General features: G+C 32.4%; 1 protein-coding gene across 10 annotated transcripts in view; it reads right to left on the minus strand.

Annotated features, from left to right (window-relative positions):
* LOC127068987 (glutamate receptor ionotropic, kainate 2) overlaps positions 1 to 11,329 on the minus strand; it is a 216,527-nt gene extending 205,198 nt beyond the window's left edge. For 3 of the 10 annotated variants that reach the window (XR_007783265.1, XM_051005515.1, XM_051005512.1), the window contains exon 1: positions 10,494 to 11,320. The gene's annotated coding sequence lies outside the window, so the exon portion shown is untranslated. Of the gene's footprint in view, positions 1 to 10,493 lie in introns of all 10 variants that reach the window. The other 7 variants (XR_007783264.1, XM_051005516.1, XM_051005511.1 and 4 more) reach the window with 6 other exon arrangements.
* Positions 11,330 to 14,560: the final 3,231 nt, after the last annotated feature.

Below are 14,560 nucleotides of genomic sequence, written 5' to 3' on the forward strand. Positions count from 1 at the left end.
TCTTGTCCTCTGTTTCTGTCTTTTTTTCTTTTCTTTTCTTTTCTTTTCTTTTCCTTTCTTCTTTCTTCACTCCTTCTCTTTTCTTGATCTTCACTCTATATTCTTCTCCTCCGTTTTCTTAAAGAATTTCAAATGGAATTTCAATTAGAATTTACTTCGCATTTGTTTTCTCTCTCTCTCTCTCTCTCTCTCTCTCTCTCTCTCTCTCTTCTTTTTCTTTTCTTTCCTTCTTTCTTCTCCTCTCCTCAGAACGTTATTCGACGTTGGATATCGATAGCTCTTCGAACCGTTCGACACGTTCTTTATTTTTCTAATTCAATCGGTACAACGCAAACTATTGACGAAATTATAGCTTGCCAATAATTTATATATTTAAACGACCGAGTTGGAAAAATGACAGTCACCCTCACATTAAATTTTATCTACGTCAATATTTTACATACGTTAAATAAATAGGTTTAAAATATTCACCCAAATTTTATTACATTAAATATATAGATATGTCTAAATGTAATATAGAGTTATATATTTATATACGTTTACGTATCTATATTTTAATCTCTAAAACGAGCCGTAACTAAAACGTTAAATCAGCTGTGTAACTCTCGAATTAAAACGCGAACAGCCCCGTAACTACGTCAATCTTTTTATTATACGTCGCTCGATCGGATTAACTTTTTAATCGTTTCGTGCACGATATTTCGTTTTTCTTTTCCTACATCGAATTTTACAAGTACCGTATCTACACCCACCCACGCAGAAACATACACATACACGTATCGACACACATGAGTGTAAAAGCGAGATAAAAATATATCACAAGAGTTTATGGATTGATTCGTTTTGAAATCTCTTGATAGATATCTAATATATCGATGCAACGACAGTAATCTTACACCATCCGATTGATTTTCCATCCAGGTATGTATCTATCCATCTAATCATATTTATATTAACAATTAAACCTAATATATATACCAAAATTAACGAGAAACCTGTTAATTATATTATTATTAATAATTAACGTTTAAATGCAAACCCGATATCTAATTTTGTTTTATTTATTTTGTCCTTGTCGCGAACAAATTTCGTATGCCTTAAACATCTCAAATCAATCCTCGTTTCTATCGAAAATTAATCAACATGATGTTTCGACAATGACGACTCCTATTACTATAATTAACGAAATACTCGAACTCGTATATGAAGTTCGATAGTAATTAGCTTGTTAGGTCGAGCTCGAGACCAAAAATCGGTGAGATATCCATGTGTAAAAAAAAAGAAAAGAAAAAAAAAGAAGAGAGAGAGAGAAACGAAAAGAGACTGAGAGGATTTGGTGATTAAAAATCAATCAACTTTATTCGTGATACCTATTGGTCAAGCACCTACGACATTATCGAATGGTACGATTAAAGAGCTCTAACCGATGACGATGCTATTGAGATTCTTAAATTATATCATGAAATCTCGATTCATCGTTAACAACGATTATCTCTATACCTCTCTCTCTTTCTCTCTCTCTCTCTCTCTTTCTCTTTAACCCTTAAAACTTATCATCGGTGAAATTTCATTTCATAAATTTCATTTCGTTCCTAAACAAATGAAAATAAATAAAGTCTAATCCAATGCAATTTTATTTGAATTCATTGTAAAAATTAATTTCCATAATTAATCTAATATTAAAGAATATCAGTACAATTTTTCTTATTAAATTCATTCTCCCTCACTGGTTCTTTAAAATGAAAGATAGTATGTTAGATCGGCGTGATTTTTTTTTTTTTTTTTTATATACGAACAGTTCTCAAGGCTTAAAAAGGAATTTTTTTGTCTTTTCCGTCTCTCTTTTTTTTTTACACGTCTTTTTTTTAAGCAACAATAATACACATTTCAAAGAAGAAAAATGAAGATGTAAAGATTGCAATTGTCTATATGGATTCGTTTTCTCGAAGAAAAAAAAAAGACGTAAAAATTCATTCGATTTCGAACGAGTCGTCCAATCATAATATAATTTTTTAACTATCTTTCCCAACTATTTTAAAGATTAATGGATGATCGACGGAAATCACATAGACAAGATGGAGGAATGCACTTACCGAGTTAAAAAAAGAAAGAAAGAAAAAGAGAGAGAGAGAGAGAGAGAGAAAGAAAAAGTAGAAAAACATTATTCACCGAGCGAATCGGATACTCACTTAAATCGTCGTCCAAATATTTGCATCCGTTCTATTCTCTCGATGAATCTTCACTCGATTATTCCGTCGAATCGTGAGAAATTAAATCGCATAATTCATCATCGTACTCTCTATCCATTTCATTCTCCTTTTGACAATTCGACGATTTTCGAATCGAAAGGAAAAAAAAAAGAAAAAAATAAAAAGGGAAAGGTTAGATACCATCGATTCTATGACGAGAACATGAATCTTTCGCGATCGACGCGTTCGTGGACTTGAAAAAAGAACAAATAGATAATAACAAAAAATAAATAAAAAAAAAGCAACAACAAAATAATATTAAATCGGAATAAGCAAAAAAAAGAAAAAAGAAAAATTCTTAATTAATACGAAACGATACAGAAAAATAAATAAAAAACAACAAAATAAAGTTGTAAAATCGGAATGTAAAAAAAAAATTAAAAAAAAAAAAGGAAAAAAAGAAAGAAAGAAAGAAAAAAGAAAAATTCTTAAATAATACGAAACACCGTCGAGATTTTTAGTTATTGTTCTGCTACGGACGAGAAATTCGCAAAATTTCGTTGCAAAATTTAACTCGGTCAACCGGATTCCGCAACCATAGGTTTCATCGAATCTCCCACACCCTGTTGCCTCTCTCTCTCTCTCTCTCTCTCTCTCTCTCTCTCCATACCCCCTATACCTCACCCTCGTCGTATATAATCGATGTTTCTGCAAACGGGCGAACCACGACGTAGCGAGAATAGTTTCGAGTCCTTTTTTCGTTCCAGTTACGTGCTGCACAATTCCTGCGGTCTCATAAATCTCTTCCCTCTTTCTCGTTCTCAGTGTGGCTCTCTCAACTCCCTTCTCCCTATTCTCTTATCCTCATACCCCCTCACGGCACTCTCTCTCTCTCTTTCTCTCTCTTGTAATCGTCCATTACGCTCTAGACACTCGTCGAACCTCGTCTTTTCCACTATTTATTCTATCCGTGAAAGTGTATCGAACTCGTTCATATGTGTATATGTACGTGCGTGCATGTATATGTGTATATGTGTGTGTGTATATATATATATGTGTGTAACTCTTCGAACACTTAAGTAGCATTCTAAGCTACCTCCTTCTCTCCTTTTTCTTATTTCCTTTCTCTTTTCTTCTCCTTTTCTTTCTTTTTTTTTTCTTTCTCTTTTTCTCTTACTTTATCCAGTACTAAAATCAAACGATGTACGTAGAAACGTTACTATAGTTCTTCCTTTTATCTACATACTTGAAATCACGAGTAACTTATCTGATCGTACTTTTTATTGGTTTTTACGGAATGTGCAATGGCATTTTTAATGAAAATTTTATTTATATGTATATATATGTATCGAATTTATCTCGAACTTTATGGAATTATTTGAACAAGTTAACGCATTGTTTATTCCCGATAAATTCTCGACAAGATTGTATATATAATTTCGTTGAATTCTACACATTAAAACGTTATATCAAATTAAAAGCTTTGAATAACCCAATACTTTGTATTATAAATCAAATTTCGTCTTTATATTACATAAACACAACTTTTAATTAAAATAATTAAAATGGTTAGTCATCGTTTGGTCTCGTCTTTACTTACTTAGATCGAAATCATTTTAATCAGGAAGAATTACAAATTTACTTATCTCTTTCCTTTTTTTTTTTCTTCTATTTTATTTTTTTTTTTTCCTCCCCTACAAAAGTCTCACAAATTACTCAGAAAATTGATACGAGAGAAAGACTGAAGGAGAAGAGCGGGGAAAAAAAAAAAAGAGAAAATATAAAAAGAATTTAATCTCCCACGGAGTCTGGTCGTACGCACGAATAACATCCAAGCAACATTAATTAGACCCACAATTACGATAATGGGTGAGTCCGTGCATGGCAATTATCGTAGCGCCACGAAGGTAGTTAATTAAGAAAAATTCAATTAAGCTCTTTTGGCGGGTACGAGACAGAGGGAGGTAAACGAGGAGGTGTTGGGGATGTAGAAATGGCTAAAGCATAGAGAAAAAAAAGGAGAAAGAAAGAGAGAGAGAGAGAAACGAAAGGAAAGGTTCGCTTTATGCGACGCGTGTACGCACACGTTAGAAAAAAAAAAGAGAAAAATAAAAAAGAAAAAAGCTACTCCTGGTTCTTTCGAAAGAGCGCCTTTCCATTTTTTTTTAAGCGTTTTTTCTTTTATTTTTTTTTTATTTTTTCTTTTATTTTCATCTATTTGTTTTTCTTTCTTTTTATGATTTTTTTTTTCTTTTTTTTTCTGTTTTTATTTTCTTTTTTCTTAACGCTCGTCCTTTTTCCGAGAGAAAAAGAACGTTTAACGACGCGTTAAACGATTTTGGTTCTAACGTAGATCTAAAAGGTCGATCCCTTTATTCTGCTCTTGTAACTTGTACAACTGTGGAAAATGAGTTTTTCTTTGTTTTCTTTCTTTCTTTTTTATTTTGAACGAACTCGTTTGAAATTTCTTTTTTCCTTTTTTTACTTTTAAAGATCATAAATTTTTGGAAAGGGTATATTATCGAGGGATGACTCGATCGATACATTCGATCGCAAACCTAAGTAAATATATAGAATTTATTTAATGAGTATATTGAATCGATGTACTTGCTCGAATAATTTAGCTAATCGAACATATCTTTCTGATAAGCATAAGTATAAAGCAAAGATGAAATATTTCGAAAAGAAATCTCTTCAAAGATTTTCGATCTTCTACCGTCCATTTCAGAAACGTTCTTGATCCTCTTGACGTTAACGACGTAAATCCGTACACGTCAGTCGTCGAAATGAAATTATCTTCGGCTCTTGTCGAATACCTAACTGAGATTATCGGAGAGAATTTTCAATGACTAGTTAATAACGTAACGCATTAATAATGTACGAGATAACATAAAACGTAACATAGACTCGTAAAATACGTCGTAAATAAATAATCAATCATTAATTAATAAAGATGGTTATATAAGATAATAAAGAATGAAATTAATTTAACGATAATCACCGTTGTAAAATGTTATGCGATTTAACAGGAATTTCAATGGCACGCATCATCTCTGGTATATTCGATATTCGTGAGATAAGGGAAGTTTGTCTAGCAGCAAACTAACCCCTAACTACCCTCACCTACCAGTTCGCCAATTTACTATCACAACTACCATCAACATCATCGTCATTCATACAAATTTCCATCTTCATCTCCATCTTCATCTCCATCTCTCTATATTTCGATCTCTCTTTCGGTCGAGTTCCATTTAACCGATGACTATCATATCTGGCATAGTATCTATCTATCTCATCGATTTATCTATCTATCTATCTATCTATCTATCTATCTATCTATCTATCTATCTATATAGCTGCCTAAGTTTTTTTCTCTAACAATTTCCGATAGTACATACATACATACATACGTACATACACACACAGCAATCTCGGCAAATTGCAATGGACTATACAATACGGACGCAGTTGCCCGTACGACCGAATCTCGTATGCTATGGTTCTCTTACGCTCGTTCTTGTCGAAAATTCGTGGCACAGTACCAGAGTGAAATTCAACGATAACAGAGAGTCTATATTCTCGCTCCTTTTATACTATTCTAACCTAACAACTTCCTTTAAAAAAAAAAAAAAAAGAAAAGTTATAACTAAAGTTTAGATTCGAACCAGAATATTTATTTTGTTTTTATTATTGATATTAGAGTTGTATCATTGAGAATTATTTTTTACTTTTAAAGGATTATATGATTTCGATTATATATATATATGTATGTATGTATGTATGTATGTATGTATGTATGTATGTGTGTATGTATGTATGTATGTATATAAAAGAAACAATTTTATAATTCTATTGTTACATATAGGATTATACGATATATTTAATTTTTTTACATATATATTTTTATATATAAATATATTTTATTATATAATCCTATAATTACAGCAGACTTTGTTTAAACTTATTTATAAATAATCGAGAATGTTGTGAATTAGAAAAATTAGTTGATATTATTAGATCGATAGTTTTATCGTTACTTGATACGTAGAATACATAAGTTCGATCATTAAGATCAACCGTTTAAGATCACTGTAGATTGTTGCCTATCTTCAGGCGCGAAACCGGCTTAATGTTCCACCGTCTTCCATAGAGAATTATCGAGTTAGTTAGCCGAAGTTATTCTACTAGACTAGTCGGTAGTGCATCCTTGCAAGTTTACGTTAAGCAAAGAGATATATTGTCCGTTAGATCAACGATGTGATAACTGAATACGAGTCTTCTTCGTTTACTTAAAGATTCCTTCGCTCATACGTATATTAAATATTACTTTAAACCTATCATCTTTTAATATCTATCTGTTAGACTCCAAATGTATAGAAAAAAAAAAAAATTATTCTTTGATAAATTATTTATAGAATAACGTAATGATAATAATTTTCTTGATATTACACAAACAAATAAATTTTAAATAAATATGAATAATATATAACTATCTTATTGAAAATTAACAAAAACAAACAAGAGAGAAATAAAGATTATATAACGAGATATGAACGATGAAAAACAAAAAATCGAATTTACTATCTGTTATCCGCAATTGATTAATTGATAATAATCGTAACTTTCCATAATAGTATTGATAAAAAAGAGAAAGAGAAAGAGAGAGAGAGAGAAAAGGGAAACAAACACACATGATTTCCTTTGTCTCGTTAGTCGCGTGATAGTAGTTAGAGGAAGAAATGTTCAATTAATTAAATGCCACAGAGACGTAAGCTTTTTAATTCGTGCCGTGTGCACAACTTGTAGGTGTATCCTTTTCATTCTAGTCAACAGAGTTACTGCTACCGCCTACCACATATTCCTTGCTCTTTTTAATTTCTTAAAAGCCATGAAATGAGAAATGAGAAAATGGTGAAAAGCCTGGAGGCGTTCGTAGACTTTCTTTAAACTGAATTTTCCTTTCGTTAAATCGCTTTGTTAAACACAACGATAAATCTCAAAGAAGAGTTTCGATTCCTTTGCTATTTCTTTTCTTTTCTTTTTTTTTTATTTTTATTTTTATTTAATTATTTATTTATCCATTTATCGTACGAAGAAAATTGGAAGCAACGATGAATAAATAATTTTTTCTCCAATGGAACAATGTACAATTATTATAACATAATAACAATTGTTGTTGTTGTTGTTGTTGTTGTTATTATTATTCTTATTATTATTATTATTATTATTATTATTATTATTATTATTATTATTATCGTACGAAGTGAATTGGAAACAACGATGAATAAACAATTTTTTTTTCCAATGGAATAATATATTTGTATAATAATAGTAATAATAATAATAATTATTATTATTATTATATTACTATTATTATTATTTGTATTATTATTATTATATCAACGTGCTAGAAATAATAATTCCAACAGAAATTGCATCTTCTTTTCTACTATGGTAAACGTTTGAATGGACAACGTAATGAGAAAATTTTCGCATGACTTACCTCTTCGAAAATTGTTCTTAACAATGTCAGATAAGAGATCGTTATGCAGTTATTTGATAACTTTTAATTATTATTCCATACGACAAATTAATAATTAATAACCATCTTCCTTAAGAACTTGAAACGTTGGATTAAATGAACAATTTCTAATTGATAAAAAGAGACAAAGTGTGCATTAGAAATACTAAGATTTCTTCGGGACGAACTCAAGTAGATAATAAAAAAGGAAGGAAGGAAGAAAGAAAAAAAAAGAGAGAAGGAAAAGAGAAAGATAAAAAAGAAAAATGCGAGAGAAAAAGTCATAACCGATAATGAAAGATAGAGAGAGAATGATAACGGGAAGGAGAGAGAGAGAGAGAGAGAGAAAGAGTATCCAAAAGTATTATCGACTCGATTACGTCGAGAAGGCTACCAAGTAGACAATTTCTACTCGGATCGACGAGAAGTACCCTGGTTTTCTTCTTTGACGCAAAAGGGCAATAGAGACTGGGCAACGTTCGACGTTCGATTTGGAAAATCCCTACGAGACCGGAATCCAGCCGAAGTACTTCTATACGGAAGTGCACTTTGAAGGAGTTTCGAAGTCAGTTTATACGTAGATATGGATCGAATATATATATACATATCTTTAATAGTATTATACATATATATATATTTTATATATTTATATATATATATGTATATATATATTAATGTATATATATATATGCACATATGTATATATATATATATATATATATATGTGTGTGTTATATATAAAGTTTGTGAAAGTTTAGGCTGTCTGACTACTCCAGAGATTGTGAGAGTTAGAGAGAGAGGGTTAGAGAAGAATAGGGACGGCGAAACGGTGGCCGTTCGAGTTTGAATTTACATTTAATAATTGCATTCGATTAATATTCATTGGAATGCAAAGCGATTCTGTAAAACGGCAAATCCACCTTCCTAGATATATATATATATATGTGTGTGTGTGTGTGTGTCTCTTTCCCTTTCTTTTTCTCTTTCTTTTTCTCTTTCTCTTCACTCTTTACATCTTTCACTTCAACGTCCGGCAATACCGCAAGGAAAATGGAAATTTTCTAAACGTTTTGCAAAGTCTCAAACGATCAAGAGAGAACGATTCAGTCTCTTGGAATCACCTAGTGGCAAAGAAATAAAATTCCGTTTCTCTTTAAAATTCTCTCTCTCTCTCTCTCTCTCTCTCTCTCTCTCTCTCTCTCTCACTCATTCACTCTCTCTCTCTCTCTCTCTCTCTATTTCTTTGAGAGAATTCTAATGAAATTCGTCTTCGAGCTGGAAGTTCTCGACGGGACCACTAAATTTATTTACCCGAGTAAAGATCGAGAGTGAACGGTCTGCCTCGATCTACCAAGGATTTCCTTCGTATTTCTATGTGTTTCGTAAAATGTAAGTAAAATCGAGACATTCAAGTTAAAGTTGAATTCATTGTTCAAAGTAAACATTTTTTTTTTTCTTTTTCTTTTCGTTCTTCCCATTTTATAGGTAAATAAATTGCCCGATATGAGATAGACTTTTTGATTAAAAAATGCAAGATTATCGTAGAATCAAATGCAGTAGTTACTTATATTGCATAAAAAAAAAAGAAAACAGAAAAAGAAAAAGAAGAAAAATATTAAAGAAATATATTACGAACAATTCAACGATATTTATAGTAACCTTTCGAATGATATCAGTTTAGTAATCTAAATTCGAGAATCTCGAATGATAAGATCTACTAGGAGATCATAGACAAAGTTACACACGGAACGCAAGTGTACTAATTACTATGAAACTCGAATCATCAGATCCGAAGGGAAGATTAGATCCATGGATAGATCCGACTATCCGATGTCATCAAAAGCTACTTTCTAAACTTTTGGACGTTCTAAGGCAACTCGAGTTTCTACTCGATCGAATATGCGATAACGTCTCGTTTACGTTGATGCAAACGTACGAAATCTAATCTGACGTCGAACGAAACGATTCGAATTTCGCGGGCATGATACTACTTTACTAGAGCTAGTAAGTCTCTAAACCGATAATTATTAGAATGTATTGTCCGTCAACGTGCTCGGTAAATCTTCGTTCAGAAAAGCTAAACACGTATAAAGGAATATGAATGAAAATTCGTTCTTGAAACGATAACTTACTAACGAGAAACTAAAGAAGAAATTGAAAAATCTAACAACGACATTGACCGTCATCAATTTGAAATATCTTCATCTCTATAAATTTCACAAACAATCCATTTAATTTTATCCGTCTTTAAAATGGAATGATGGGATTAGATCAAATTAAATAACACTATACGCGATTAACGGTATAATACGATTGTTTCCTATGACGTTGACGAAACGAGTCGTGATTGCGACTTAAACGCCCGAGTGTATTTCTAAGGATTCTTCATTCTTAAGAAATAGAAATACTCGCGTGTAAAAGATTGCGAAAAGAAAAGAAACAAAGTTGTAGTCGCCTTGATCGCGTGTTACAAATATCGATCGTTCCTTTTCGTATTACATCGAAAAAAGAAATATCTTCGAATTTCGAGACAATATTCCCCGTCGTTCGAGCCCATAAATAAAGCTCACGAAACGAAACTTGCATCTCGATTCGACACGTCGGAATCGTCTTGAAAGCGTTTCGCTTAAAGAAGAGAAGAAATAAATAGAGAAAGAGATGGATGGATGGATAGAAAGAGAGAGAGAGAGAGAGAGAGAGAGAGAGAAAACGACAGAACGAAAGAAAATAAAACAAAACGAAGCAAACTGAAAAAAGAAAAGAAAGAAGAAAAATTTGCATACCTGAGAAATCTTCGTTAGAGCATCGTGTCGATCCTTATCTTCCGCGAAGAAGAAAACAAGAAACACGAGTGATGAAAGATTCTAACCCTTGCGCCTTCAGCCAGTTGACAGCACATTCCCTTTATCGTTGAGATGTCACAGAAAAGTGAACAGAAATCTGCACGTTCGTGCTTTGAAAAATGTTAACAATCATCAACCCACAATGATCATAAACGTCACCGTATTTAAACCGTATTTATCAGTCTCTATTGGGTGGAACAATTTCTCGGATCTCTCGAACAGACGAAACACAATCACGAGACACGCACACACAACACGACGATTAGATTTTTCCGCATCGTGATGAGAATAATCGGAGAAAATAAAACGTATAATATTTAAAATCGAACGGGCAAGCAGAAAAGAGAAGGAAGAAAAACATTAGACAATAAAAACGAAGATGGTAGAAGATAAAAACGAGATGAGTTTCGTACGATTATTAATAAATCCTTATGTGTTATACGTCTATCCGTCTGTCTGTTCGTGCGTATGTGTGAATGTGTATATGTGTGTGTATGTATGTATGCGTGTGTGTGTGTGTGTGTCTCTCTCTATCTCTTTTTCTTTCTTTCTCTCTCTCTCTCTTTCTCGTGCACACGCGCGCGCGAGTCCGCTCGACGTTCGTGCGTACGAAACGACGGCGTATGGCAGACTGGACCGAGAACCGGAGACTGCCCTTGGCAGCTGCGTGTTCGCTCTGACGCCGGCGATAACGACGACGACGACGACGACGACGTCGACGACGACGACGACGACGACGCCGAACGACGCCGACGCCGACGCCGCTCGTAGCAACCGTGGAACGACGCGGAACCGTCCTCCGTGGCGCCCTCTCATATCTATCTCTCTTTCTCTTACTCTTTCGCGATGTACCTTTTCCACCCTCTTTGCTATTTCTTCTCTCTCATCTCTAATATGTTCACCCTGTATATATATATATGTGTGTGTATGTATGTGTGTATGTGTGTATGTATTTATATAGGGATTTGTATGTACGTGTGTGTTCGTATATGTATGTAACTCTCTCTCTCTCTCTCTCTCTCTCTCTCTCTCTCTCTCTCTCTCTCTCTCTTTTGCTCTCGTTCTCGCTCTGTGTATCTCTTAATCTCTCTGTCTCTCTCTCTATCTCTGTCTCTGTTTCTCTCTCTGTTTCTCTCTCTCTCTCTCTCTCTCTCTCTCTCTCTCTCTCTCTCTATCTAGCTATCTATCTATCCATCCTTCTCTTTCTCTCTCTTTTAAACATACTCCGGTCTCTATCCGCTTTACTCCTACGTTCGCCTCTCACGGACGTTCCCAATCGGCGTTTCTCTCGCACCCACTGTGCCCTCCCCTCTCTATCGATCCTCCGGGAAAGGCCCTCTCTCTGGTGCGTTCCATTTACCAGAGGGTACGCTACGATCCTCTCTCTTTCTCTTTCTAACTCGTGGTCGAAAGGAGACAGCCTAGTAGGCGACTTGAAATTCTTCAAGACCGTATTAGACCTCTCTCTCTCTCTCTCTTTCTCTATCTCTTTCTTTCTCTTTCTCTTTCTCTCTCTTTTCGGTACCAAGCTCAACCATTGAAAATGGTCGATGTAGGGTTGTTTGAAAAAGGGAAGAAAATTCGCAACCTCTGTGTTAGGAGTTTTCTCTTCTTTCTTTCTTTCTTTCTTTCTTTCTTTCTTTCTTTCTTTCTTTCTTTCTTTCTTCTTTTTTCTCCTTTTATTTTTATTTCTTTATTTTTTGTTATTTTATTTTATCCGAACCCTTCCCGAAATTAGGGGTTGTTCTCTTGAGATATTGGATAAGATCTTGAACGATCAAAGTGTTGAGAAAATCGTGGCCGAATTTCGGCTTCCGATTCCGAGTTGGAACGTCTTTTTTTTTTCTAGATAGCATGCGATTTCCGTTCTTTCTTTCGACTCGATAATTTTCACTAATCGCTAAGATACGAATCTATCGCCTTCTTTTTTCTTTTCTCTCTTTAATATTATTTGAAGAGGTGATAAATATGACTTTGATAAGGACAGTGGTATTTTGAAAAATGTATATGCTCTTGTGTTAACATAAATTTATATCACTATACAATTTTCATCCTATTTAAAATAATAACAATGTGTAGTAACTATCGCACGATGGCATTTGTTTTTCTTTTTCTTTTCCTTTCATTCTCGTGAAGCAAAGAAAAAAGAAAAAAGAAAAAAGAAGAGTCAAAAAAACTCTCCAAGATAAATAAAAGAGAAGTTACAAACGATTCGGAAATTAATTTTCATCCTATTTTAAATAATAACAACGTGCAGTAACTTTCGCACGATCGCATTCATTTCTCTCTCTCTCTCTCTCTCTCTCTCTCTCTTTTTCTTTTTATTCTCGCGAAGCAAAGAAGAAAGAAAGGAGAAAAGGAAAGAAAAAAAGATAGATTAAAAAAATTTCCAAGATAAATAAAAGAGAAATTACAAACGATTCGGAAATGAATTCAAGATAAAAATGGGTCAAGAATTTGTAGAGAAAAAATCAAAATGAAAAAGAAAGGAGGAAAAAGAAAAAGGGAAAGAAAGATAAAGAGAAAGAGAAAGACAATCTCTTGATTTCATTTCTCTTTCAAGCTACGTGACCTTTCCCTATTTCACTGACGATGCATTCGCGCGATTGAAACGTGGCACTACTTAAATCAGACCCCTATCCGTGTCACCCTACGTCTGAGCTTAAAGGTAGAAGGATAAAAGCATCCTCACATTGCGAGCTTCTATACACGAAAAAAGAAAGACAGAGAGAGGGAGAGAGAGAGAGAGAGAGGAGTTAGGGTAAAGAGGAGAAAACATTCGCGAAGGGAAAGGATTGTTCGTGACTTTCAAAGTTATCCGTGTGTAAGCCTGACCCCCACGTAAACCTTTAACCTTTTCGAAATACCAATGCTTTCTTCTTTTTCAAACTTTTCTTTAAAATAAACTTTCCTGTGTTAAAATAAAGCAGGAAATTGGAAAACTTTAGAATACTGATATGCGTATGTTTGTTTGCGTTTGTTTTTATTTTTTCTTTTGAACATTAACGCATTTTCTCTTGTAAACCAATTTTGCATAAATTCATAAGTTATACATACGTATCTGTGTGTATGATAATAACGATGTAGATAATTTCCTTGCAGATAAAACATGTATAATAATTTATTGTTCTACTTAACTGCATTCATTTTCATTCTTATTAGAATAAATATATATATATATATATAGTAATGTTCTGTATGTCCTGACCAACCATTTAATCCTTTAATTTTCTCGATATAGCTATTCTTTTCTTTTTCATATTTTTCTGTAAAATGAACTTTCCGATGTTAAAAGAAAACAGGAAATTGGAAAACTTTGGAATACTGATATGCGTTTGTTTATAATATTAATAAGTTCTCTGCTATAAACCAATTTTGCATAAATTCATATATGTATGTAGGTATATAATAATAATAATAATAATAATAATAATAATAATAATAATAATAATAATAATAATAATAATAATAATAATAATAATAATAATGCAAGTAATTTCTTTGAGATAAAAGATACGAAAAATATTTATAATCAAATTCATTATATAGAAAATGTGTTTTTATTAGAAAACATATTCTTAATATTTTAAATATCGCACAAAGAAAAAACTTTTAGAATAAAGTATGCAAAAATAAATAGTAAAATATATAAATATATAAAAAGTATAAAAAAAAATATATAAAAAATAAAACAGATTAAATGTATTAATTTACAATTATTACTAATTTATATAGATTCGTACGATTTTAATAACAAATTCAAAATTAAATATTTCTTTGTAAAATTATCATTTACATTTATTATAACGTTTCGCGTTTTATTCAATATCACGGTTCTCCATGCATTTTATTACTGTCAAATGCACGTATCTGCTACTTTTATTATTATCATTATTTATTATTATTATTATTATTATTATTATTATTATTATTATTATTATTATTATTATTATTATGCAATATATACAACAGAGGTAAAAGTAACAATAATCGTGAACCATCTTAAC

Source organism: Vespula vulgaris, chromosome 14 (assembly GCF_905475345.1).
Source record: "Vespula vulgaris chromosome 14, iyVesVulg1.1, whole genome shotgun sequence".
Classification (NCBI taxonomy): domain Eukaryota; kingdom Metazoa; phylum Arthropoda; class Insecta; order Hymenoptera; family Vespidae; genus Vespula; species Vespula vulgaris.